Raw genomic sequence first — 24,476 nt, 5'->3', positions numbered from 1 at the left:
CTAGGCAGGTTTCAAGAAAGGTATTAGAAGAGTTCAGATCTGCTAATGAGTAAATTCAACAGGAAAACACAATCCTACATATATAAAGTAACAGAACTTCAGAAAATATGAAGCAAAATTGAAGAACTAAAAGGAAAAGAGGAATAAATTCAGGGTTAGAGTTGGAGATTTTGACACCTCTCTCAGAAACAGATTGTTCAAATAGATAAGAAATCAATAAGGCTATTACAAATCTGACCTCAAAAACATGATACCAGTATCTAAAGAACAAACTTTGTTTTCAAGTGCACCAGGAGTAGTTACAATATTCTGGGCCATAAAAAAAAGTGTTGCTATTTTATTTTTAAAATATGAAGAAGTAGGAAAAATTTTCAAGATTGAAACAATAAAGGAGATACCACTGTATAACCTCTAGACCTTCTAAAATAAGGGATTAAGGTGCAACACTCATGTCAGTAACACAGATAAAAGTGTAGTAATTTTTTGAAGAATTGTATTTAGCTGACACTAGAAAAAATAGAAAAATTGAAAACTACTTATTAAATAAGATTTATAATAATGTATCTTCCTGCAGAGAGAATTCCAAGTCTAGGAAAAAATGGTGCATTCTGTTAAATTAATGGTGTCTTTTTTTTTTTTTTTTTTGTGGGACCCTTGCCTGCAGCCAGGGAATGAACTGGCGCTGCAGAGGCTGCGTGCAGCCTTGCAGCCCAGCACTCAACCTCTGCACCACCAGGGGAGGCCCAATGGTGTCTATTTTTATACAAACTGTTTTGAAAATGGTGGTATCAAAATTGTAATAACAAGCCTGACATGGCCATTTAAAGAAATGAATTGTAAAATGTAAAGTGTCTTATAACTTAAAGTTATGCCTGCCTAATTGATCTATAATTCAAATTGCAGGAAATTAATCAAGAGAAAAGAAAAATATATTTCTCCTCAAATTGCACTTGATGTTAACAACGGATTTTTTAACAATAACTGGAAACTAGAAATAAGAATATGTTGTGCAGATGGATGGACAAATGTTGGTGGTTTGTACAATGAAACACCTCTTAGCAGTAAAAACATGTAAACTCAAAATACACTGAATATCATAGATGATTTTTTAGGTATTATATGTAATGAAAGGAGTTAGATTTAAGATAGTTAATAAAGTCTAATTCTATTAATATTAATTTATATAACAGATCAAACTAACTGTAAGTCAGAGTAATGGTTACATAGTTCTGGGATGGAGAACCTGAATACAGATATGTTAAGCTTTCTGGGGAAAAATGAATATTGTGGGTGGTTGTACATGAAGATATATATATATATAATTATATATAAATATAATTATATATTTGTGTACAAATATTGACCTTATGTGGAACACTATGAACATTAGTGTATGTTTTATATGTAAACTTTTCAGTAAAGTTGTAGAAAACAGGCAGGGAGAATAGGTGGAATACTTACAAAATAGGGGCAATTCGGATAACTGATATATTTTAATATAAGTCAGAATAAAATGGAGTATTGACTTTAAAACACAAAAAGGAAGTTCTAAGAAAATACGCAAATGTAAATTATGTGAAAAATATTAATGTACATTTTGTGAGATTTTCATAAAAGGAGATAATTGAAATATTAGATACATAATTTCATAATGTTAAGTAACAAATTCAAAGCTAGGTATTTTTTTTTATAAAACCCATACTTGGAATGAATATACTATTCTCCCCAAAAAATGTGCAGGAAAGGTAAATTAAAAAGAGCTATAACATAAAAAAAATCAAAATAATGACAATTAGAGTAACTGTGAAAGAACTAAAGCTACTGGTTAAAAGTATAGCTTTTCAAGATTATTTCAAAAGTTACAGCTCTGAGATATTATGAGTGCTATGTGAAGAAAGTAAAAAAGATGGGAAAATATACATAAAACACAGAAATCACAGTGAGTATTAGATTGCCATATTTACATAAGTTGAATTTAAGATAAAAAAAATTGAGGCCAGGGAGAATTGCTTCATAATAAAAAGATTCTATTCATTTGGATATCATAATCTTCCAAACATGTATGCATTTTATAAAATAGTACAAAAAACAGAAAGCTGGGTTTTGTTTTCTGATCCAAATAGCCACTTTGTTTCTGCTGGCTCAGGACAACAACCGAGCTCTAAAGATAAACATTGACTCAAAGTAAATGATTAGAAAATAATTTAAGCAAATGGAACCCCAAAGAATCCAACAGCAGCCAAAACTGTATCAGATAAAACAGACTTCCAACTAAAAAGGTAGCAAGATGGACATTACATAATGATTAAAGGAACAATACAGGAAGACATAATACATCAATATATAAGAACCAAATGAAGAAACATCAATATACAAAAGCAACTATTAACAAATCTGAAAGCAGAAATTAACAGCAACACAATAGTTGTAGGGGACTTCAACACACCACTATAATCAGTGAACAGATGAACCAGAATAAATAAACAAGGAAACAATGGTCTTAAACAAGGAATTATTCTACATGTGCCTAATAGATATTTTTAGGGCACTGCACCACACACACACACACACACACACACACACACAACACACAAACACACAGCCTACACATTATTTGCAAGTGCACAGGGAACATCCTCCAGGAGGGGCCACATGTTAGGTCACAAACAAAGTGTCAATGAATTCACAATGACTGAAATTCCATCAAGTATCTTCTCTGATGACAATAATCAAACTAGAATCAGAAAAAGAAAGCAGTCTAAGCAAGTCTAATATGTGGAGATTGAACAAAACACTAATGAATGACTATTGGGTTGATGAGGAAATCAAAGAAGAATTTTAAATATATATATGGAGATGAACAAAAATGAAGATACCAACTACCAGAAACTATGGGACTCAGAAATAAGTGAAATATATAGCAATAAAAGCCTATATCAAGAAATAAGAAAGAGCACAATTTAACATTTTACTATAAGAAAAAGAAAAAAGATAAACAAAATCAAATGATAGTAGAAGGGAGGCAATTATAAAAACTTGAGCAAAAATAGATGAAATTGAAATTTGAAAGACAATCCAAAAGATCAATGAACTGCCAAAATGGCTCTTTGACAAAAATAAGCAAAATAGACAAACCTCTAGCTAGGCTCACAAAGAAAAAAAGGGAGGAAACAAAATCAGAAATGAAAGAACTGTAACACCAGACATCTCAGAAATACAGAGGATCATAACATCTTCATACTGTGAACATCTATTTCGATAAATTGAATAACCTAGAAGAAATGAACACTATCCATACTTCCATAGAAGTATACTACCTTCTGTGAATGAATCAGGAAGAATTAGAAAACCTGAATGGACCAATTATGAGCAAGAAAATTGAAACAGTAATCAAAAGTGATCCAAAAGACAAAAGCCCAGGACCTTATGATTTCACTAGTAGACTCTGAGCAAACTTTGAAACACAAACCAATACCTATCCTTCTCAAACCCTTCCAAATAATTGGGGAACAGGGAATTGAGAAGTATTTCCAGGAAGTGTAATATAGAGTGGAAAAAAAAAGAGATAAGTAAGGGATTAAATTAATGAAGTGTACTTTACCTATTACCATGGGCAGCTGTGGTTCAATACTTCTGGAAACTTTATGAGAAACCATGTATAACACACAAAATTATCATATAGATTATCCCTGGGAGCATTTATGCCCCCACATTTTAGGGTTTTGGTTTTTTGTAGTTGAGGAGACTTTTGTGACTTTGGTGGAAGGTTTCAGTTTGCCAATTAAAGACACTATAGCAAGGTCCTTGGGTGGAAAACTGGCAACACATGCCAAAATGATTCAGGCACAGTTATGTGGAGATACTGTGGGTTGAATGGCACTGGCATGATAAATTATAAGCATTTAAAATACTTGCAAATGTATACAGATATTTTTTGTGTAAGGGTTTCCTAGGATCTTAGTTCACTATACCGCCTAGATGCAACCACAGTTGTAGTTGTCACAAAATTGGTCACAAATATTCTGGATCTTTTCTCCATCTAGACACAGAATACAATTAGACTTCCTTACCTTTCAGAAGCAAGGCAAATTATCTGACTTGCTTAGGTCAGTGACATGTGAATGACAGTTTCAGGCATCACACAACTTTGAGTCAGTGTGCTGATAGACATTCTTGCTTCTGATAGTCGTGGAGATAGAGAAATTATTGATGTGGAGTCTGCCCATGAGCAAACTCTGGTCTACCTAACTTATATTGGTCATATGCATTTGAGAAAGAGATATGCCTGGTTAAGTTATTGAGATTTGGGGGTTATATGAAACCTTAATATATCCACAGATTGGCAAACAATGGATCACAGGTCAACTCTGGCCCCCATTGCCTGTTTTGATGAAGTTTTATTAGTATTCAACCACACTATTTTATATATGTATTTAATATTATCTCTGGTTGCTATAAGGCTACAACAGAAAAACTGAGAATGGACCATATGACTCCCCCAGTCTAAATTATTTGCTATATGATCCTTTATAGGAAAAGTTTGTTGACTGAGGTATAATATAGTCTAATGTGTTAGATTAATGAACAAAATTGTCTAAATCCAAATACAGTCCCAAATTCATAATGAGAATAATTACTGTTCTAAGCCACTGAATTTTGGGCTGATTCTTTAAGCAACATCTTTGTTGCAATTACTTATGGATACACTCTATGATCTTAATAAAGCTCAAACATAGACAAAACTCAACTACAGTATTTGAAATCATAGTGGTGATAACCCATTTTGTGGGTAGTGATTATAATATGCCACAAAGAGGGCTCCTTGGTTGCTGTTATGTTCTTTTTATTGATTTATGTGCTTATTTGATGGGAGTATTCACTTTTGAAATTGTATTAACTAGTTTATGATTTTCTTATGCATGTTATCTGTAAACTGTAAAAGAACAATGAGTAATAGTTATATGCATTTATATTGAATGATTTTCAAGGGATATTGTTAGGAAGAAGAGCAATCTGTAATATAGTCAACATGAATGGTTTGTCATCATTTGTATAAAGGTCAAAGGATGGATATGCATACATGTACTCTGATATGTAAATAAAATTACTTTGAAATGACAAATGTTGCCTCTAGAGGATAATTGGGAGGAAAGAGTGAAAATAATTTTTACTGTGAAAACACTTCCCCTTGGGGTATTTTTTTCATTGCTTTACTTTTTTTATACTATATGCATATGATGATTTCAAAATATTAAAAAATATCAAAATTTCCTTCTATTATATTTAATATTTTCTAAATTTTCTTATTATTACTATTTAAATATCAATGTGATTAATATCCTTGCTTATAAATCTTGTAAAATTTACTATTATAATCACATTCTTTGGATGACTTATAATTGTTTTGATTTGTATCATTATTTAATTTGGTTTTAAAATTCTTTCTCATTGGTGTATAATCTTGCTACTCAAAGTTAAGAGCATTATTTCTTTATGTGTAAGCCTGAAGGGTGATTTTCATAATGGGACCATAAATGAGGGTTATTAGCTCACCATTTTTTAATCTGTTTTAGGAAACACCACATATAATCATACATACAAACACACACAGATTATATGAGTGTTTGGTACAATTTTACCTACCCTGAAATATATGTTAAAAAATATATATAATATATATATGCCTATTGTAATTTGGAGTCCACAGGAGGCAAAGTGAATTAATTATGTATTTTACCTAAATATTATCTTCATTTTTTATATATATATGGAGGAAAAAGAAGACCTGATCATAACTTTTGTAATTCCCATTTCTGAGAGTTTCTTTTCTCTTATATCATCTTCTCTCCTCTATTAACAATTTCTCTTGGCAGAGAAAGATACTCCTGTCATGTTAGAGATGAAAAACTGAGATTATAAATCTTAATTCTGTTCCAGTGTTTTGCCACTGAAGTAATTTATTGTTGTCATGCATGCGGTCATCCACCAAGGAATGCCATGCATTGCCTACATCATCAAAATATCTGGCATGAAATTCAATGCAGATTTTTTCATTGAAAAATAAATATTCTCCATATTTTAGTGCATTAGCACTGCAGTACATCTTTGTTTACTTTAAAAAAAAAAAGATTGGAAATGCAATCAAGATGAAGAAGGCACAAGTCACAATTCTCCTTAGGATAATGTTGTTAGGAATTTGGTATCTTTTACTTTCAAAAACTAAGTATTTTTCTCTCTATAATTATGAGCCTTCAGTGTAAAATGTGACATCAGTTCTCAAACACACTCCTATTTAAAGCTTTTCTGTGTGAACGACTAAGACACAAGTATCTACTGTCCCCTCTAACTTTAGAAACTAAGTACGGGCATAGAATCAAGAATTCGAGGTGTCAATACCAATTCCACCCCTAGGGAATTCTTTTGTGTATGTCACCCATTTCTCATAGTGTGTGTATTAGAGAGAAGTGGCAGAATTTCTCCCATTATTCTTGTGATGCTGTTAATATTTTTCTTGGTTGTAAAATGGGTATGATATTCATGTTTTTACATTATTCACAGGAATATCTGGTGGTGAACAAAGTTATATTTTCCTATAACAGTTCAGAAGACTGTAAGAAATAAACTCACCTATATAAAGCTTATATCCTTAGAAAAGATCTGTGTTGGGTGTACTTAAGACTCTTATATACATAAATCAGTAGAAGATATCAGTTTAGGATAAAAAGAGAGAAAAGATAACTGAAAGAATGCATGGATTTGTGATGAATTCAATTTGGATACCGTGTTTCTTAGTTGAAAAATCTCCTATTTTCTAGATTTTTCACATAAAAGTAAGGGGTCTCAGAACTTTTAAGCCACTTATTAACTAAGAAAAGTTAAAAAAAAAAGTATAGTTGGGTTTCTCCTATGTAAAATGATGGAATTGGGTAGAGAGTTGTTTACAGTACTGTTCTGATATGATATTCTGTGTGCCTTTTACTCTATTAACACCTACCCCTCCAGACTGTGTTCTACTCATTGTGGTATTTTAGTGATTTGGTCATCTTCTTTGAGATTTTCTAGTTGGTACAAACAAATTAAGCTCTTTTGGCCTTGAAGGTGATGACTTAGAGAAACATGTTAGAAACCAAGCTTATGTAATTCCCAGTTGTTCTTTAGAATCTCGCTCTAATATTATTCTTTGACTCAAGTCATGATATCCAATTTTAAGTCATTATTTTAGCACAAAACTGTATTTTGTTATATGAAGAAGCAGATCAGCTCTGAACTTTGAAAGACATTCTGGTGAAACCTAAAGCTGACTCAAGCCTGTAATTCCTGCATGTTATGCATTTCTAATAGATCTACTTCATTTAAATATATCACTTTAGGAACATGACCTACTATCATGCATTTTCAGACTTATCCAACAAGGCAGCTGCATATCTTTTTAAAGATATATTTTATTTAGTTATGCATATAAGAACTGGGGTGTAGGCCAGAGGTGCAGGGTTGACAGAGTGGGGGCAGAACAGGAGAATCTATTGAAATACACTGCCAAGGGAAGCAGTAGGCCAGGCAGGAGAGATCTGCGCCATGTGGGTTAGCACCCTGGCCGGGGATCGGACTCATGCAGCAGTGGTTGGTGATAGCTTGATAGCACTGAAACTTAACCCCTGCACCACTAGGGAGGCCCAAGAGATTGTTGATTGTATTAACTGCAGTAATTTTAGTTGTTGTAACCAATAATTCCCAAGCTTTTGGTCGATCAACCCTATTGAGTTTTATTTTTTACTCAAAGGACAGTGTATTGTGTACATTCTTGCACTATGGAAATATTCCTTTGTATTTATCCTCTTCACTTCCTTTCTATTTTTATTGCCCTCATCCTTCAGGGACACAGGGTTTTCTGGTATAGCCAAATCAGAGAAAAGAGTTTGGAGAAAACACCATTTCTTAAACTACCTTGATCTGGAGGCATCACACACCTCACCTCTGCTCTCATTCTGGGCTCAAAACAAGGGCAAGTGGGAAATGCAATTCCTAACTGGGCAGGTTCTTCTCAGGAAGACTATACTATGAGAGGGGAGAGCACAGTTGTTCACAACTATATTTTCCTCATCTAGTAAATAAGTTAATATTAGGAGACTTATGTTACTTCAGTCCTTTAACCCTCAGATCACTGTGTTTATTTATTAAGTGACTGTGTACACATGAGTTTTACCAACTTCATTTAACCATAAATTGAATTGATGACTGAATTCTGTCCCAAGATTGACAATTGTAGTCTTCTACTTATGCCTGAATAACTCTCATTACATTCTTTACTAAAATAGAAAGGCATGCCAGAAGCAAAGTGGTTACAAGTGAAAGTAGTTCAGGGTAAGTTTATTTGAAGATACTGTTTCCCAGCAGGTTATTTCCCTATTTGATTATTAACTCCAAGTTCCTGTTTAATAATGGAAAGCAAGACACTCTAGAAAACGGCAACAAAATGCTTCCCTCTTTTGACCCGTTTCCTCACCATCAAAATGAAGAATTTAGATGGAATGATCTCCAAGTTCTCTTTATGCTCTAAAAACTTCTATGGAGCTTAATGGAAATTTATATATTGCTTGCTTACCTTAGTCCTTTTGAAATTCTGCTCAATTGTGTGGTCATTACACTGTTCATGTCTGGTTCTTTTTGCCAGAAGGAGGTGTCAACCGCTTCCTAACCCCAAGAAGCTCTGACATAGAATTTCTAACAAGAACACAACTTTTCATGCCACTATTTCAATATCTGGTATCTGGCTATGTGCTCTAATTCATGATCAGTTTCTTGAAATGTTATGCCTGCGCTATTGTCACTGAACAATTTAACCCTTTAAAACACTCCCTATATAGCTATCACTCTCTTCTTTTTAAACCTAATAAATGTCCATGAACGTGATCTATTTGATGGGACCATCTGCTTATTTCTTCTGCCAAATACACTTTGCACATTTTGGCAATTTCCCTAAGTGTACTCAATAACTCATGCCAAGTACAGTTAGAATCCCTCATGAGATCAAACTCTAAAAACAAGCAGTAAACTTAATGCTGATTTGTGAGGAGTCAATTAATGCTGGCCTGTACAAAATAAGGTGTGGAGGAACAGAAAGTTTAGTATGATAAGTACCTCTTCTGGACACCATAGAAGTTATTTAAGTTTATAGAATAGTGAAATTGAGGAGATTTTCTTCCCTGAAGTCTACTCCCCATTTTGGGAAATTGCAACCCCAATCCACCTAAGCACAGTGTTATCCCTCTGTGAAGATAACCATGGGCACACCAAGATACAGCTGATCGGTTCAGAAGAGGATACCTCATTAATTGGCTTAAACTCAGCTCTTCCAAGAGAAAAACAGGATTTGGGGCCCAAATAGGCAAGGTATAACCAAAGTAAAACAGCTTGGGTGTTGCAGGCCAGTTTGAGTCTTGCTATATGGAATAGAAGAAGAAAGGTAACTAACATTTCTTCAATGAAATAGAGAGAAGGGGCTAGGAGGGAGTGAGAGAGTAAAGAAAAAATAGGAAGGAATAGAAGTTATTGACTGAAGGCAAAGAGTTCTGTTATGATTTGTGCACCTGCTTCTGGCTGTTCCTGAGCCCACTTGTATTTCTCTACTTAAATACCATAGGATGTCAGATTATTTTAAGTCTTTCCTCCCTTTTTATTGCACAATCAAGTCATGTCACTTGCAAACTAAATATTAATGTGTATATATACAGGGAAAATTAATTTAAATAACTTTCCAGTCAATATGAGGCTGACTTATATAATTGTGGCCATATAACTCAGGTTAACAAATAAAATTAGACTCATCTGGAGGTTTGCTGTTATTAAGGATCAATTATTCAAATAGCAGAGAAGTTTTCATAATTTACCTGTTATCAAAACAATCCATATTTTCCTTCCGTACATATATATGAGGGTTACTCATGGTAAGTATCTGTACCTTTAAACTGGACTATTAATATTTATAATTGGATAAAAGAGTGGGATGCAATTGACTTTTTTGATATTAAACTTTCTTTAAAGATTCTTATAAGGATACTAGAATTGTATTTTGTATGACAGAAAAATACACCACAGAATCAGAAATGCAAAGAATGTTTTGAGAAGTAAGCTTAAAATAAAGCTTAGTGATTTTTAATGCTTTTAATCAATCTGTTCACAGTGTGGAAAAGAATAAGTTAGTCAAAGAAGCAAGCATAATTACTGATTTTTATCATCAAAAATCCACATCATATCAGTGACACTGTTAAAATTGAATTATAGGGGCCTCCCCGGTGGCGCAGCGGTTGAGCGCTGGGTTGCGAAGCTGCGCGCGGCCTCTGCGGCGCCGGTTCGATCCCCGGCTGCTCCCCGGCCACCGGAGGAGGGTCCCACATGGCGCGCAGACCTCTCCTGCCGCCCGCTGCTCCCCTCAGCAGTGTACTTCGGTCCTTCTGCCTGCTCTGCTCCCCGCTCTGGCTCTGGTGAATTCTCTCGCCCTCCCGCGCTTCTGACTGTACCCAGTGCATGTATAAACAAAACAAACAAAGAAACCAGCAAACAAATAAATAAAGCATGCCTCTATAAAAAAAAAAAAAATAAAAAAATAAAATTGAATTATATATTATGTGACACTATACTATATTATGCTGTTATATTGTATATTATATAATGCCATATTATATTGTCATATATTACATATATATAGCAGGGTTTTGATGTTTTTTGAAAAAGTGAACGGTAAACATCAAATTAAATTAATCATTATTTCTAAACTCCTGGCAGTGATTTTATGAAGACGTGTATATGCATATATAAAAAGTTCAGGTTTTAGAGAATCTGTTAATATTACTTTTTTCTTCTGTTTTTTGTTTTATCACATTTGCTCTGTTTTACATTTTATAGCCTTTTTCGAGAACATGACCTCTGCCAGATGAGTTGATCTAGGATCCCAACCATGAGGGTAGGCAAAGTCTTTCCATTTTTTGAGCTGGAGCTCTGTATTGTAATTGTGCTTCAGAAATTTCTAATTGTTTATCTTTGGGCATATCATTTAACCTCCCCAAACCTTATTTTGTTTATCTCTAATATGATGATAATAAAATTTGACTTGAAAAATAATTACAAAATTAAAGACAAGGGCATGAGATACTAGATACAGTGGGCAGTAAATAAGCAGTTGCAGTTACAATTCACTGGTATCCTCGACCAGAATAGCAATTCTGTTTGGTCCCCCCAAAGTTTTCATAAATGAATTGGTTTGTTTCTTTTTTGACACCCAAAAGCACTACTTCTTTAGTGCAAAAAAGAAAAAAAAGTTTTTCTCCTTTCCTAAGTATTTCTGGAGAATTAGTGATTTGAATATGAGCACAAATCTCGTTTTGCTTATAATTCATTTTGAGAACAGAAGAGGTCAAAGAGAAAGTCCTGCTCAAATCTTTGACACCAAAGTAGGCTTAATCAAAAAAGCCCCACTTTCTGGTTTCCTGTGAAGATTTGCTGAAAATTAGTCAATACTTGGCATTCTTTTAATAACATACTTTTCAGGGTTGAAATATTCTATTTATCTTTTGTTTTGACCATTAATTACTACACAGATATATAAGGAAGGATCTTGGTCCATCCAAGCTACTCTAACAGTAAACAACAGAAATTCATTTCTCACATTTCAAGAGAATAAGAGGTTTAAATTCAAGGCCGTGGAATATTCCATGCCTGATGAGGACCCACCTCCTGGTTCATAGATTACAAATTTTTATGTAAATTTATTTTATTTTATTTTAGATAATTAATTTTTAACTGAGGTAACATTGGAGTATCCCTATCAAGTATTACCACCATAGTGCATCCACCACCAAATTGTTCATTCTCCACCATCACAGACCATTATGCTTCCCTCTCTCTCTGTCCTTTCCCTCCCCAATACACTCTATCCTTGGTGCCTCAGTTCTTTGGTCAGCTACCAAGGGTTAGTTTTTCAGCTTGTCTTTATCTGTCCATTAATTAATTAATTAATTTTTAAAGATTTATTTATTTATTTATACAAGCACTGGGTACAGTCAGAAGCGCAGGGGGGTGAGAGAATTCACCAGAGCCAGAGCAGGGAACAGAACAGGCAGACTGATGAAATACACTGCTGAGGGGAGCAGCGTGTGCCGCAGGAGAGGTCTGCGTGCCATGTGGGACCCTTGCCGGCAGCCAGGGATCGAACCGGCACTGCAGAGGCTGCGGGTAGCTTCACAGCCCAGCGCTCAACCACCCGGGGAGGCCCTGTCCATTAATTTAGTTATATCATCCAGTACTGCTGATGGGAGTGCAAACTGGTCCAGCTTTTACAGAAAGCAATATAGAGGTGTCTCAAAACATTAAACATGGATCTGCCAATCAACCCAGTAATTCTACTCCTAGCTATCCAAAAAATTCAAAAACACTATTTTTTTTAATTCTTCATAATTTATCACCTTTCTTTATTTAAATTTTATTTTATATATATTTTACATCATTTTGCATTTTTGCACAATGTATGCATTTTCATCTTGGTTATAGTCCCCATCCAATTCCCACCTCCCTTGTTTTGATCCTACTCCCTCCTCTCCCCCCGTAGTGTAATAAAATCAAAATCAAAATCAACAAGCAACTATAAATCAAAAACACTAATTCTATAGGAAACTTGCAACCCCAGGTTTATTGCAGCATTATTTACTATAAACTATGGATCAAGAAGATGTAGTATATATGCATGGTGGAATACTACTCAGCAATCAAAAAAGATAAACTCATGCCATTTGCAGGAACATGGATGGAATTTGAAATGATAATGCTAAGTGAAATAAGCCAGGGAAAGAAACATATATTGCCATTTTTTCACTTCCCTTTCATAGTAAGGGGATTTCCTGGGTCTTTTTTATAAGGTACTAATACTCTTCACTGTAGCTCTACCCTGTGGCCTACTCACCTCCCAAAGACTCCAACTTTTTTTTTTTTAAGACTCCAACTCTTAATAACATCATATAGGGGGTTAGAATTTTAACATGGATTTTGAGGGGATGCAAACATTTGGTTCATAGTAGGAAGAAAACAAGATTAAAGTATTTAATCTTTTTCCATCTCAAAAATGAAAGATATAAAACATTGCATTTTTATTTGGTTAAATAACCAGAAAGTAGAAAAATACATGTGCAATTTTAAAGATTTTTCTATTCTTTGTCTTACCAAGTAAAAGCAACATTAAAAAGAAAAGTACATTCCAAGTTGATGAATGAACATAGCCTTTGAATGATGGATTAGAAGATGTATTGCTTTCGTTGCGCTAAAAAATCTCATGGTAGAAAATAAATTTACTCAATACCAAGGTTTTCAATTATTATCAAATAAACCCTATGAGTCATGTCTTTCACTATTAAAGTCAAGGAAGGAAGGGATAAGTGTCCTGTTTGCTGTAACTCATAGTAAGTTTAGCAGATTCATGATGGCTGGCCTTATTCAAATTTATCAATGAACATTAAAAAGTTTTTTGAAAACAATTTTTCTGTTATTATATAAATTGATACAAACCAACTATGATTTCTAAAGGCTCAAATATTCATTAAAATATCCATTCTGCACATATTTTAATATTAATATTCCTTGGAGAATTGACCCTTACTTTATTTACAAAGGAGCATGCCAGTCTTACTATGTGACTGACACATAGTAAGCACTCAACACTATTTCTTGAATTAAACTTATTTTTACAGAAATGGGTGTTGTGACCTCCGGTATTTGAAAACATGTCACATCTCTACATTGTCTGTTTTACTAAGTGCTCGTCAAGAGGGCATTGCCCTGATGTTAGATGCAACCAAGGGATGGAGAGGAGAGTATTAATAAGTTTGTGTATCATTTTATAAAGTAAATACAATGATCATGAAATGCCATGAAGCTATATCCATTCTACTCATTTAACATGCCAAATTTTATGACATGTGAATTATTTCCTGGAATTTTGAAAATTAGTGCCAAATAAATTTTGAGATTGTACAATATATATATATTTCAATAATTTCTTCCTTATATACCCTATAAACAAATTTTCCTACTTTATTGCACTTTAACTTTCTTTTTTACTTAACATTGGAACATATTTCATTTAGTTTAAGAAAACCTCTTTCTATTATAACAATTTAAAGACCTTGTAGATATCAACTTATTGCATTAAGCTTTCCCAATAGTTGATTTACTTACCATTGGTAATTAAATAGTGTATGGTTATAACAACATGGAGGCAAGAAAAAAGTAAAATATTTTAAAGGTATTTTTTAGTTATTATGAGAAGAGCTTTTCAAACATATATTCACATGGCTATTTTGTCCTTTGCTTCCTTTCATGGAGGTTAGGGGAATTTGAAAAAAAAATAGATAAAAAGAATAGAGATAAATATATGTGGCTTCCAGGGGAGAGGCACTTCATAGAGGCACTGTCCTTGAAAGTTATCAAGTGCACCAGAACAGGGTAATTAGTTCTTTCCAGTCTATGACAGCAGAGGCACAACTGACATGTGAGGTTGTGATGGTCATAGTAAGGGATAATGAAGCTACATTGCTCAGTGTTGTGGTTCTTAACTTACAGGTTTAACAGCAACCAACCACTTAATCAGAGAATCTTGGTACCACCATGATATAAGCAAAGCTTTTTTTTTTTTTTTCAAAATAACATTAACATAATTGTATTTTTATGTGACTTTGTTAATGACTCAATAATAAGTATATGTACCCTGCTATGACTAGTTTAGTTATATGGATGATTAACAGTTCATGTTCCATAGTTGGAGAATCAGCATCAAGAGATAGGTACAGGGGTCTCCCTGGTAGCACACGGATTAAGACACAGCACTATGAATCTATCTGCAGCTTCTGCAGCATGATTTCGATCCCCAGCCAGGAGGTGACCCACATGGCACAGCAGACCTCTCCTGCCTTGCCCACTGCTCCCCTTAGCAGTGTATTTCAGTAGATCCACCTGTTCTGTTCCCCACTGTCTCTGGTGAACCCTCTCACCCCCCACCTCTGGCCTGCACCCCAGTTCTTGTATGCATAAATAAATCTTTAAAAAAGAGATAAGTACAGCCACAAGAACTTATTTTTCTCACCTCCACTTTGACTAGCACACATAATCAAACAGCAAATAAAGCTTTGAGAATAATTTAAATGGGACCCTGAAAAACATTAAGCGAAAGTGAGGAAATGGGGGCATCACAGATTAATGTGTGCCAAAAGCAAATTGTGAAAGATTAAAAGAATAATTTGTGAAAGATTAAAAGAATAATTTACTGTATTTGTAACTTTTAAAGCAGAAAGTCCTAGACATTATGAAACTGCAGCAATAAGGGCTGAGTGTCTTGGTACATCTATAGCCAGGATGTTTTCAGAAACCCTCTGGGAAGAAGACAGCTGACAGGATGGAGGGAGACAGGATCAGAATAAAGACAAAGACTTTCTCTCTCACTATGACGTATTTTATGAAGATTTCGAATGTGTAACAGCAAGTTTAATGAGATTCATATTTGAGAATTTCTTTTGAGTTCATATTTACTTTTTAGTAAAACTATACACACTTCCATAGTATTGAATTTTTTTGTCTTATCCATGTCTTTCCAAGTAATACTTCTCCATTTATGAGCTAGAATAGAATTCAGCAAAATAGAACTCAGATGGATTCAACTGGTCACACAGTGATGATTTATGAACATTGGCAGGTGTGGCTTTGTTTCAATCTTCAGGCCAACAGTTATGGACACGTGGCAGAGCTAGAACAGGACCTTTTGGGGGCCTACTCCTTGATATGTCTCTTGCCTTATGCTGCTGGGGATGCATGCATGCAGAGCAGTTTTGTAAGTCTATGTTTTGGCATAAATTATTATTTCATGGGAGAATCACTGTGTGCTTGTGATTGCACGTGCACAAACACACAAATTGTCTACATCACTACTCAATGAAAGCATTTATTCTCCCTCTTCATTTATGTTCCTCTTCATAAGAGAAAAAAGAAATTATGCAGGATATGGTAACATTGTTTGTCAATGTCTCTCTAAATTTGGAATCAGTCCAGAAAACCCAGGAGGAAGTTCAACTCAGCAGCAGTTAATCTGCAGAAAATCCACTCCATATGACTTCCCCCACCCCATCACTGCTGATCTTTTCATGTATTCTTTATAAAGAATCCATTGAACTTTAATTAATATGAAAAATTCAGGTTTTCATCTGATTTAAATGTGACTGACATCATGCTGTTGCTAAAAGCAGAACAAAGTACAAGCATAGTGAAAATAAAACTGAAAACCTGGTGCCTGCCACAGTTTTATTTTCCCAGGGCCAAATAATTTACAGCCTTTCTGGGACACATGAGAGACACACATCAGTGGCATTTTTCAGGATTCTTGGTGTCCATACCTATAATCAGCACATACTTGAAGGAGTCCACCCTCAACAAAGAACATGATTCAATACCTGTCAAATGAATCAGTTGTCTTTAGGTCCAAATGTCCAAGTTAAAAGTGACTGAAGTTATACAGTTAGTGGTAAATGATTTCAAAGGATTAATGGGACAAAAAGGAGGAGAGATTCTCTGGAAGTGAAAACACACACACCCACATACACACACAAATTTGCCTCTGTAACCAGATCCCCATGGCCCCAGAGGCCACAAGGCAAAGTGGCTTTGTTGAGGAGAGTCGGGACATTGCAGACACACACTATCTGGGTGAGACAGCTGACCACTCATGGTCTTAAAATCTTTCCTTTTGCCCAATGTCCTGCTTGTCAAATAAACCCTGCTATTGTTGGGCCCTGAGCCTGAATGGCCTTGCAATTGTGTGCATGGGTCAGAACCCCCTGACAGTGACCTGTCCCTTACCTTGATCACTGTCCCTTGTCACTCTTTGAGCTCTAAGCACACTTTTGCACTGTTTCACATCCACCTGCCATTTACATACATGCTCTTTTCTCCTTGTATTCAGTGAACTGTTCAAAGTAGCTGTAAATGTATTTTTGGAAGGGAATTAAGTAGAAGAGAATAACTTCCTTTGAACTCTAAGCTGTTAGCATTCTGCTTGCCATGGCCAGACTGCTCTCATGCTCAGGTATTCTTATACATGTAGATGGTACATGTGCCCTGATGTTGCACATTTTTAATTCACTAAAACATCTTGGGCATTGCATTTCCAAATTTACAGTCATGTGTTAAAAATGATTTAACCTTTCTCTCCTTTTCTCTGCCGTCTTGGTGTGTGTGGTTGGCTTCCCTCCACACCCTGTCTTCTCACAAGATTTTTGCTGTCAAGCAATTTCTGGATACAAAACACAAGCAGAATCCTCCCATTCCCTGAAAACTGCTAATAACATCAAATACAACTCCAAAGGAGACATTAGTGAAGAACCCAGTTGGGCCTACATGGAATTGCATGTGTGATGGCACATGGATTTATGCTATATCAAGGTCATTACCATATAAGTTTGATTACACATAATTTAAGTCTTGGAAAATATAAATTAAAACATTTTGAAAGGAGGGTGAGTCTCATAAAAGCATCTAAAATTCCAGTGAGTTAATTTAAAATTTGAAGCCTCTCAACTTATTTTAAGTTCATTATCAAATTTTTCTTTTCCCTGTAACTGCTGAGTAAACAAAGGACATTTTTCCCATACAGGGCACCAACATACAAGCATGTACAAAGTATGCACATATAAATCTCTTTAAAATCACAGTATAAATAAAAAGCATTGACATAGTGATCTTTTTTAAATGTAGTCCTATTTAAAGGAATATAGTTTCAGAGATAGTCCTAAAGAGAACTGATATCTTTGTTATTGACTAATTGTTATCTTTAAAAGGTACAGAGTGCTTTCTGCCCACTTACTATATTTTTCATACCTATTTTGGGTAATTTTGTGGCCATTTTAAATGTGTTTGGTTTAACTCTGTATTACTATCAAAGTATTTAAGACCTGTAAGGATACAACGATAGTTTGTGAGGCTAGCCATTAGTAGACTATTCTGTTAGTCTCTAGCATTTCTGCACATCTTGCAGAGAAAGGCACTATCTGCTTTTGTTCTGGAGTATCTATTCAAGGATGTTTGTATAGTGAACAGCCTTGAAAAATAAAGATGGTGTCTCTCTCCAGAGCAAAGGGCAGTCATACTTGTTGTCTAGTACAATAAAGTTAATGTCTCTCACTGGGACGGGTGTCTGGCAAGCTGATTGTCCATTATAAATGATTTGTGTTTTCCAAACTTGGGGTTTTTCCTATAATGCAATGCACTCTGTGTGCAGTTATTACCTAACTCTCTTTGTATTGCCCTAAGGGAATTAGGACTTGGGGAATTGGCACAAGAAATGCTGATACACTGACTCTGTTATTACCATGAGTAACAAATTTTCCTTTGTCTCAGACCCAGGAATCTTGTGCCTTATGCCAACATCCTTGAAACTGTGTCAGGCTAATTTATTTGCTTCCAAGTATAGTAAAATCCCAGGTTCTTTACTGTTCTTAATAGCTGAGTGTTTGAGCTAGTAGGGATGATGGTTATCTACTTGTTATGGCAAAATTTCTATGAATATCAGCAGAAATGTTTTCTTTGGATGGATACATTGGTAAACCTATGCTACAGAATAGGGATTAGCAATCTACACTTATACAATCTGGTTCGCTGCCTGTTTTTATAAACAAAGTATTATTCCAACAGTAATGCACATCACTTACATGCTACAACAGCAGAGTTGATTAGTTGTAGCAGACACTGTATGGTCTGAAAAGATTATTATATTTGTTATCTGACTCTTTAAAGGAAAAGCTTGCAGACACTTGTTACAGTCCAAAGAAGGCAACCAAAAATTCAGATCATCATGAGCTGATTTATGAATATTTGGATAGTGAGATTAAAACAAAATAGATACTGCATAACAGGATAAAAGATATTTCATTGTTAACTATGGATAAAATCACTGCAATGCCACAGGTCTGCTTGGTGAGCCACAATTATATATTCAAATCCTTCAATATTCAGCTTATTTCCTCACTAATAAACTGACCTTACATCTGTATTGGGGAATTTAATTTTTCTACTCAGAGCTCCCATAGCACTTTATCTAAACACACTTTTGATAACTAATTTTCTACCTCACATTCTAATTACACGAACATGACTTTTTCTGCTAGACTATAAATTATTTAGGATGGGATCTGTAAACAGATTAACAAACTGTTATTTCCATGATCCATGTTAAGAACATAGAAAGTGATCTGAACAAACTATTTTTTAAGTAGGGATCATTAAGATAGATTTTTTTCCTCTCCTACAAGTCTAAATAGCAAACTATGCCCTTAAATTAAAAAAAAATGTTCTAATGTACTGCCTTTACAGACAATTTCCTTTTATAATTATACTTCCTAAACTTTAATTGCATTTCCTTAGTTGATTTCGACTTAATAAAGAATGAGTGTGACATAGAATAGAATTGTTCCCACTGGCAGGGGAAAGCATGTGTACATATTGATTCTTCTTGAGAAGGAGATATTGGAGAAGATAAGAAGATGTTGCTATAAGAAGCAAATCTTAGAGAGAAAGAAAGTGAGTCAATCAGTTTCTCATGAATTCACACAGAGGTATAGCAAAGGACTGTGGGGTCAACACACAGAAACAGATTCTTTTAGAAGGGAGATTCATCCAGGTGTCAAGGGGTTGCTGAGCTGAATTATTTTGGAAGTATTTCAGAAGAGACATCTGAGCACCCTACGAGAAATTTAGGAAGTGTAACAACAGCTGCAACATTATAGAGGGCCTGCTAAGAGCCAAGTACTTAAAATATATTATCTCATTTAAATGTCACAAAAACCAATAAAGGATGGCTGATTATTACCCTTATTTTAAGGATGAGGACAATATGGCTTAAACAGGTTAAACAAGGTTGCACGTCTAGTATGTGACAAGTGAAGCTTGTTTCAAATTTATACCTTCTCACTCCAAAGCATTAATATAGTAATGGTGTTCCATGGACTTCAGGTAGAAGCTCCCTCCCACTAGAACACACTACTCCTAGGGAGAAAAACCTGAACTTCTATGGTTCTACTCAAAAGACCTCATTAAGATGAGTGTTGAACCTTTTGGTGGTCATCTCAGATGTTCAAGTACAATGCTGTATACCTGAAACTTTAATAATGCAATAAACCAAAGTTTCTTCAATATTTTTTTTTAAAGATGTAATATTGAAGTGAAGGGGTCCATCTCACAGTTTCAGGGATAATTTGTATATGAAGCTCATTTCATTCCCTGAGCATGTCCCTCTATTCTCTGTTAAACCATCAGGAAGTGGTCGTCAAACTTCCCAACCAACTCGATTTGCTGATAATGGCACTGCATAAATTCACAGCTCAGATGTTCTTACTTCCAGCAATCTATTTCTGTGCCATTCACACTTGCAGGAAGAGTATTCTATTCTTATTGCAGGTCCTACCATTAACATATTTAACACTTTAGAACAGGGAGAGGCAAACCTTGATGTAAATCTTTAAGATGTGCTAATAATAATTTTTCAGGCAAATCTCATTATTTCTTAATACTCTCAGAATAGTCCAGCTCTAAAGTAATTATGACACATGCCAGCTGCTGGTTCAGAGCTCTAGGGTTTCAAACAAAGGCTGGAACCTCTTCAGAGAAACAAGCTGCTTGAAGAAGGACAAAAGGCATGGTGGGGGGAGAGTTCTCAGACAGATACTCACTCTGGATTTATCTTTTCATTTTGAATCATTGATTTTCACTCTGACCTTAAAAAAAATCTAGCTGAAAGAAAAGTAAAACTTTTATAGCCAACAGGGTAAGAAGGTGAAAAAGTTTGAGTGAACAGAGAGACAACCTGAAGAAGAAATTCAAGAATATGTCTTTCTAAACAGAAACAGAATTTTGGGTGGAGTGCACAGGCCAAGTCTTAGGAGTTTGCGTAGACATAAACTCGAGAGAAATCAGGCACCAGAGGGGTTCATATTGGATAACTGTAGAGACTGAATATATACCCATAGGCTGAAACTTGATTTTTATATACTGGCATCCAAAGGTTACCATCAACTTCATGGAATAACAGCTGTAATGGAGAGAGAGCAAGACTGTATACTTTTCTTCATATTCCATAGTGACAGGTCTAATTTTGACTTTTCCGCTTATCTTTTACCAGCCTCTAAATTCTAATGGAACAAAAGAAGGAGAAAGAGAATTGGTTGGGAGAGAAATAGACTTAGCTAAAAGCTAAATATGAAAAACATTTTGACTGAGAGGCAATATGCTGCTGATTTAGAAATCTACGATTTAGAAGTCAAAGTACCTGGCCTATATATCCACTTGTTTGCCAAGCAACCTCTAGATTCATTATCAGATCTTTCTAAAAATTATAATTATCATTCCTGGGTTTATTATTTTATCTACTAGCCTAGAGATATTGGGAAATAAAATAAAGCTTTTAATGCCCTACTGGCTTTGGACTTAGAAAATAGTATAAAATAAGGACTGCAGGAAACACTAATCCTCAGTACAATGTGGGTCATGGAAAATGTAGTGTTGCATAGTGATAATAAATATCTTGGAAATTAAACTGTATTTGAGGCAAAAATTAAGGTGTCTATTTTTTTCTGTTTTTCCTAAAGTTTGATTTTTATTTAAACAATATATTTGAAAAATCAATGGGATTTTTAAATTTATTCTTAAAGATAACAGTAAGTCAGGTGTTTTTCAAGGGTTTCCAACTTTTAACACTTCAAAATCAATATCACATTTATGTTCAGGGTTATCAGATTTTAGAAATTCATTTGCAAATAAAATAAAAAAAATCTGTGTACCTTTTTCTTAATTAGCATTTAGGACATTTTTATCAGTCTCTTACCATTTTCTGATTATACTATTTCACAAAAATAAAAATGACTATAATTTAAAATAAAACAAATGGGTACATTTACCAAAAAGGACTTTTTTTTTTTAAGGAGAGAGCATATTTTTCATTTATGTTTAGATAAATAATATTTTTTTCATTAGGAAGTAAGTGATTGCATTTATTTCTGAAAAGCTTAATTTACCATTTACTTGAAAAATCAGGTGATATTATGATTTTTTCTCTATAATAACCACAAGACATATAACTGTATTTTTATTGACTTTTTACATGATTTGAGTACCCCAGTGGGAATTCAACACCAGGCCAGTAAATAAATTTCAGCTCAACCTGGAAATTATCACTGGGCTGAAGCTAATGCTCTTGTGAAAACTAACTATAGTGTTATAAATTATGTTAGGAAGCTGGCATAATTTATTTTGTGTTAGTCAAACCATTCAGGTTCAAACCCAAATATCACCTTCCTCCTGAAACTGTTGTGTTATATATTTCTGCACAATATCCCACTTTGCAAGTGTGAAATCTCTGTATCATTGAAGACATCAGCTTCTCTTTTGCCTTTCATTTCTATCCTATTCTGAATTCTATGAATTTCACCTTCATTAAGCTTGCTGAGCCTATTACTTTATGTTTTGTTCCCTCTACCATTACTGATTTAGATAATCTTTAGTTTTGATTTGAGCCATTATAATACATTTCCAGTTGGCCTTCTTGAGTCTAGATACTGTCCTCTCTAGCACAACAGTTCTGACAGACACATCTTCTATAAATGCCCTTCTCCAAAAACAATTTAATGACTTTCAATTTCCTAATAAACTATTCACATATTTTTAAGAAAGTCTTTCTGAAAATTAGCCTTATTTTATACAGCAACAAGCCCAGTGATTATGATGAAGACCCATTGACTGAGTCAAAATTGTCCTTTTTTTTTTTTTTTGGATTACCAGTTGTTGACTTTTTATCTTAACCACTGATAGAGTGAAATGTACATTGCATATTAATCTACTCAATTTTCTTGCTATTTTCAGAATATGATCTACACCAGAGGGTTCCCTTTATGACATTTTGATATAAACTGGGGACACTTCCCAAAGGGAAACTGCACATAGAATTTCATAGAGTGGGTAGTTAGACTCCCTGAAAGTCTATGGAAGTACTCTATTCTTTGCTGTGCGACATCATTTTTTCTCAGGCCATTCTATGATTACGTTTTCTAACATGTTCCAAGTAATTCTTTGAGACCTATTCAAATATGACATCCTCCACTGTCCTCTTTAATTTTATGAATTGGACATAATTGCTCCATTCTGTATTCACCCATAGTATTTTGTGCATACCTTTCTCAATGTACATATAGCAACCTGTCTCATTTAATTATTTTGTTTTCTACTATAATTCTCTCTACTATGTTGCAAGAACACTGCATATAGGATTGGTGTCTTGCTCCTTTGTGGTTCCTCCTGAACTATCCAGCCCACTCTCATCACCCTGGTCAAGATTGTGAACTTCAAAAATATTCAGCAATTATCCGTTTAATCTGTGACTAAAGGAAGAATGATGATAGCAGTTAAAATGCACTAACCTGGGGCCTCTCTGGTGGTGCAAGGAGTTAAGATGCAGCACAATTAAGCTATGTGCAGCCACTGCAGTATGAGTAAGATCCAGCCAGGGAGGTGACCTACATGGCACAGCAGACCTCTCCTGACTCGCCCGCTGCTCCCCTCAGCAGTGTATTTGAGTCAATTCACCTATTCTGTTCCCCACTCTGCCTCTGATGAATCCTCTCACCACCCATACCTCTGGCCTGTACCCCAGTTCTTATATGCATAAATAAAAATAAATCTTTAAAAATGCACTAACCTAAATTTTTATTTTTTCTTTAACAAAAGCAACTTGTAAAATAACTTAACAATAAATAACTGGAAATAAAAGGTGAAATTGAGCCATATGGGAGTAGGTATCTGTAGTGTTTCATGTTACACTTCCATGGATCACTTGATTTTGTCCAGATTTTATGGTAAAATAATGTTACTCAATGATAACCAAGTCAACTTTTACCATGGGTTCACATTTGCAATGCAAATTGTTAAACCTTGGAGAACCTATTTTTTTTAAGCTTGGAGAAAATAAAAGCATGCCTCAAAATGATGCTTTGAAGCTGATAAAGTATTCATAGAGCTCAGGAAAAAAAGCGCCATTTGCTTACTAAAATAGTGGCTTGTGTCCTGATTACAGATACCTTTTCATACAATGCATTACTGCCCCAAAGAAAATAGTTCCAACACATTTCCATTACATACTTACTCCATGTAGTCACCTTAGAGTTAAGCTCTCTAATTAAATGGCAATAATGTTTCTGACTTCCTAATCCATATACCATCCCTCTATTTGGAAACAGGGTACATCTTACCTTAGATGCTTTGTACATCTTACAAAGATGCTATTCTGAGTTATCTAAATTAGCTGGTCCATATGCCCAAGATAATATGAACTCAACATTCCATACTAAGTAGGAGTTTTAGCTAAAACTCCCAATCCTAATGGCTTTTAACAGGTATTCACTAGGTTA

General features: G+C 34.6%; 2 long non-coding RNA genes across 2 annotated transcripts in view; one reads left to right on the top strand and one right to left on the bottom strand.

The window, feature by feature from the left end:
• Positions 1-24,476, top strand: part of LOC129145772 (uncharacterized) — a 119,292-nt gene that overhangs the window by 5,461 nt on the left and 89,355 nt on the right. The window lies entirely within an intron of this gene.
• The window catches only part of LOC129145771 (uncharacterized), a 110,340-nt gene continuing 106,997 nt past the window's right edge, over positions 21,134-24,476 (bottom strand). The window contains exon 4 of the long non-coding RNA XR_008551800.1: positions 21,134-21,209. This is a non-coding gene — a long non-coding RNA (uncharacterized LOC129145771). The remainder of the gene's footprint in view (positions 21,210-24,476) is intronic.

The sequence above is a fragment of the Talpa occidentalis genome, unplaced genomic scaffold (genome assembly GCF_014898055.3).
Source record: "Talpa occidentalis isolate TD23 unplaced genomic scaffold, MPIMG_talOcc4v2.1 talOcc4.14, whole genome shotgun sequence".
NCBI classification, from domain to species: domain Eukaryota; kingdom Metazoa; phylum Chordata; class Mammalia; order Eulipotyphla; family Talpidae; genus Talpa; species Talpa occidentalis.
This window is presented reverse-complemented; position numbering and strand designations above follow the sequence as displayed.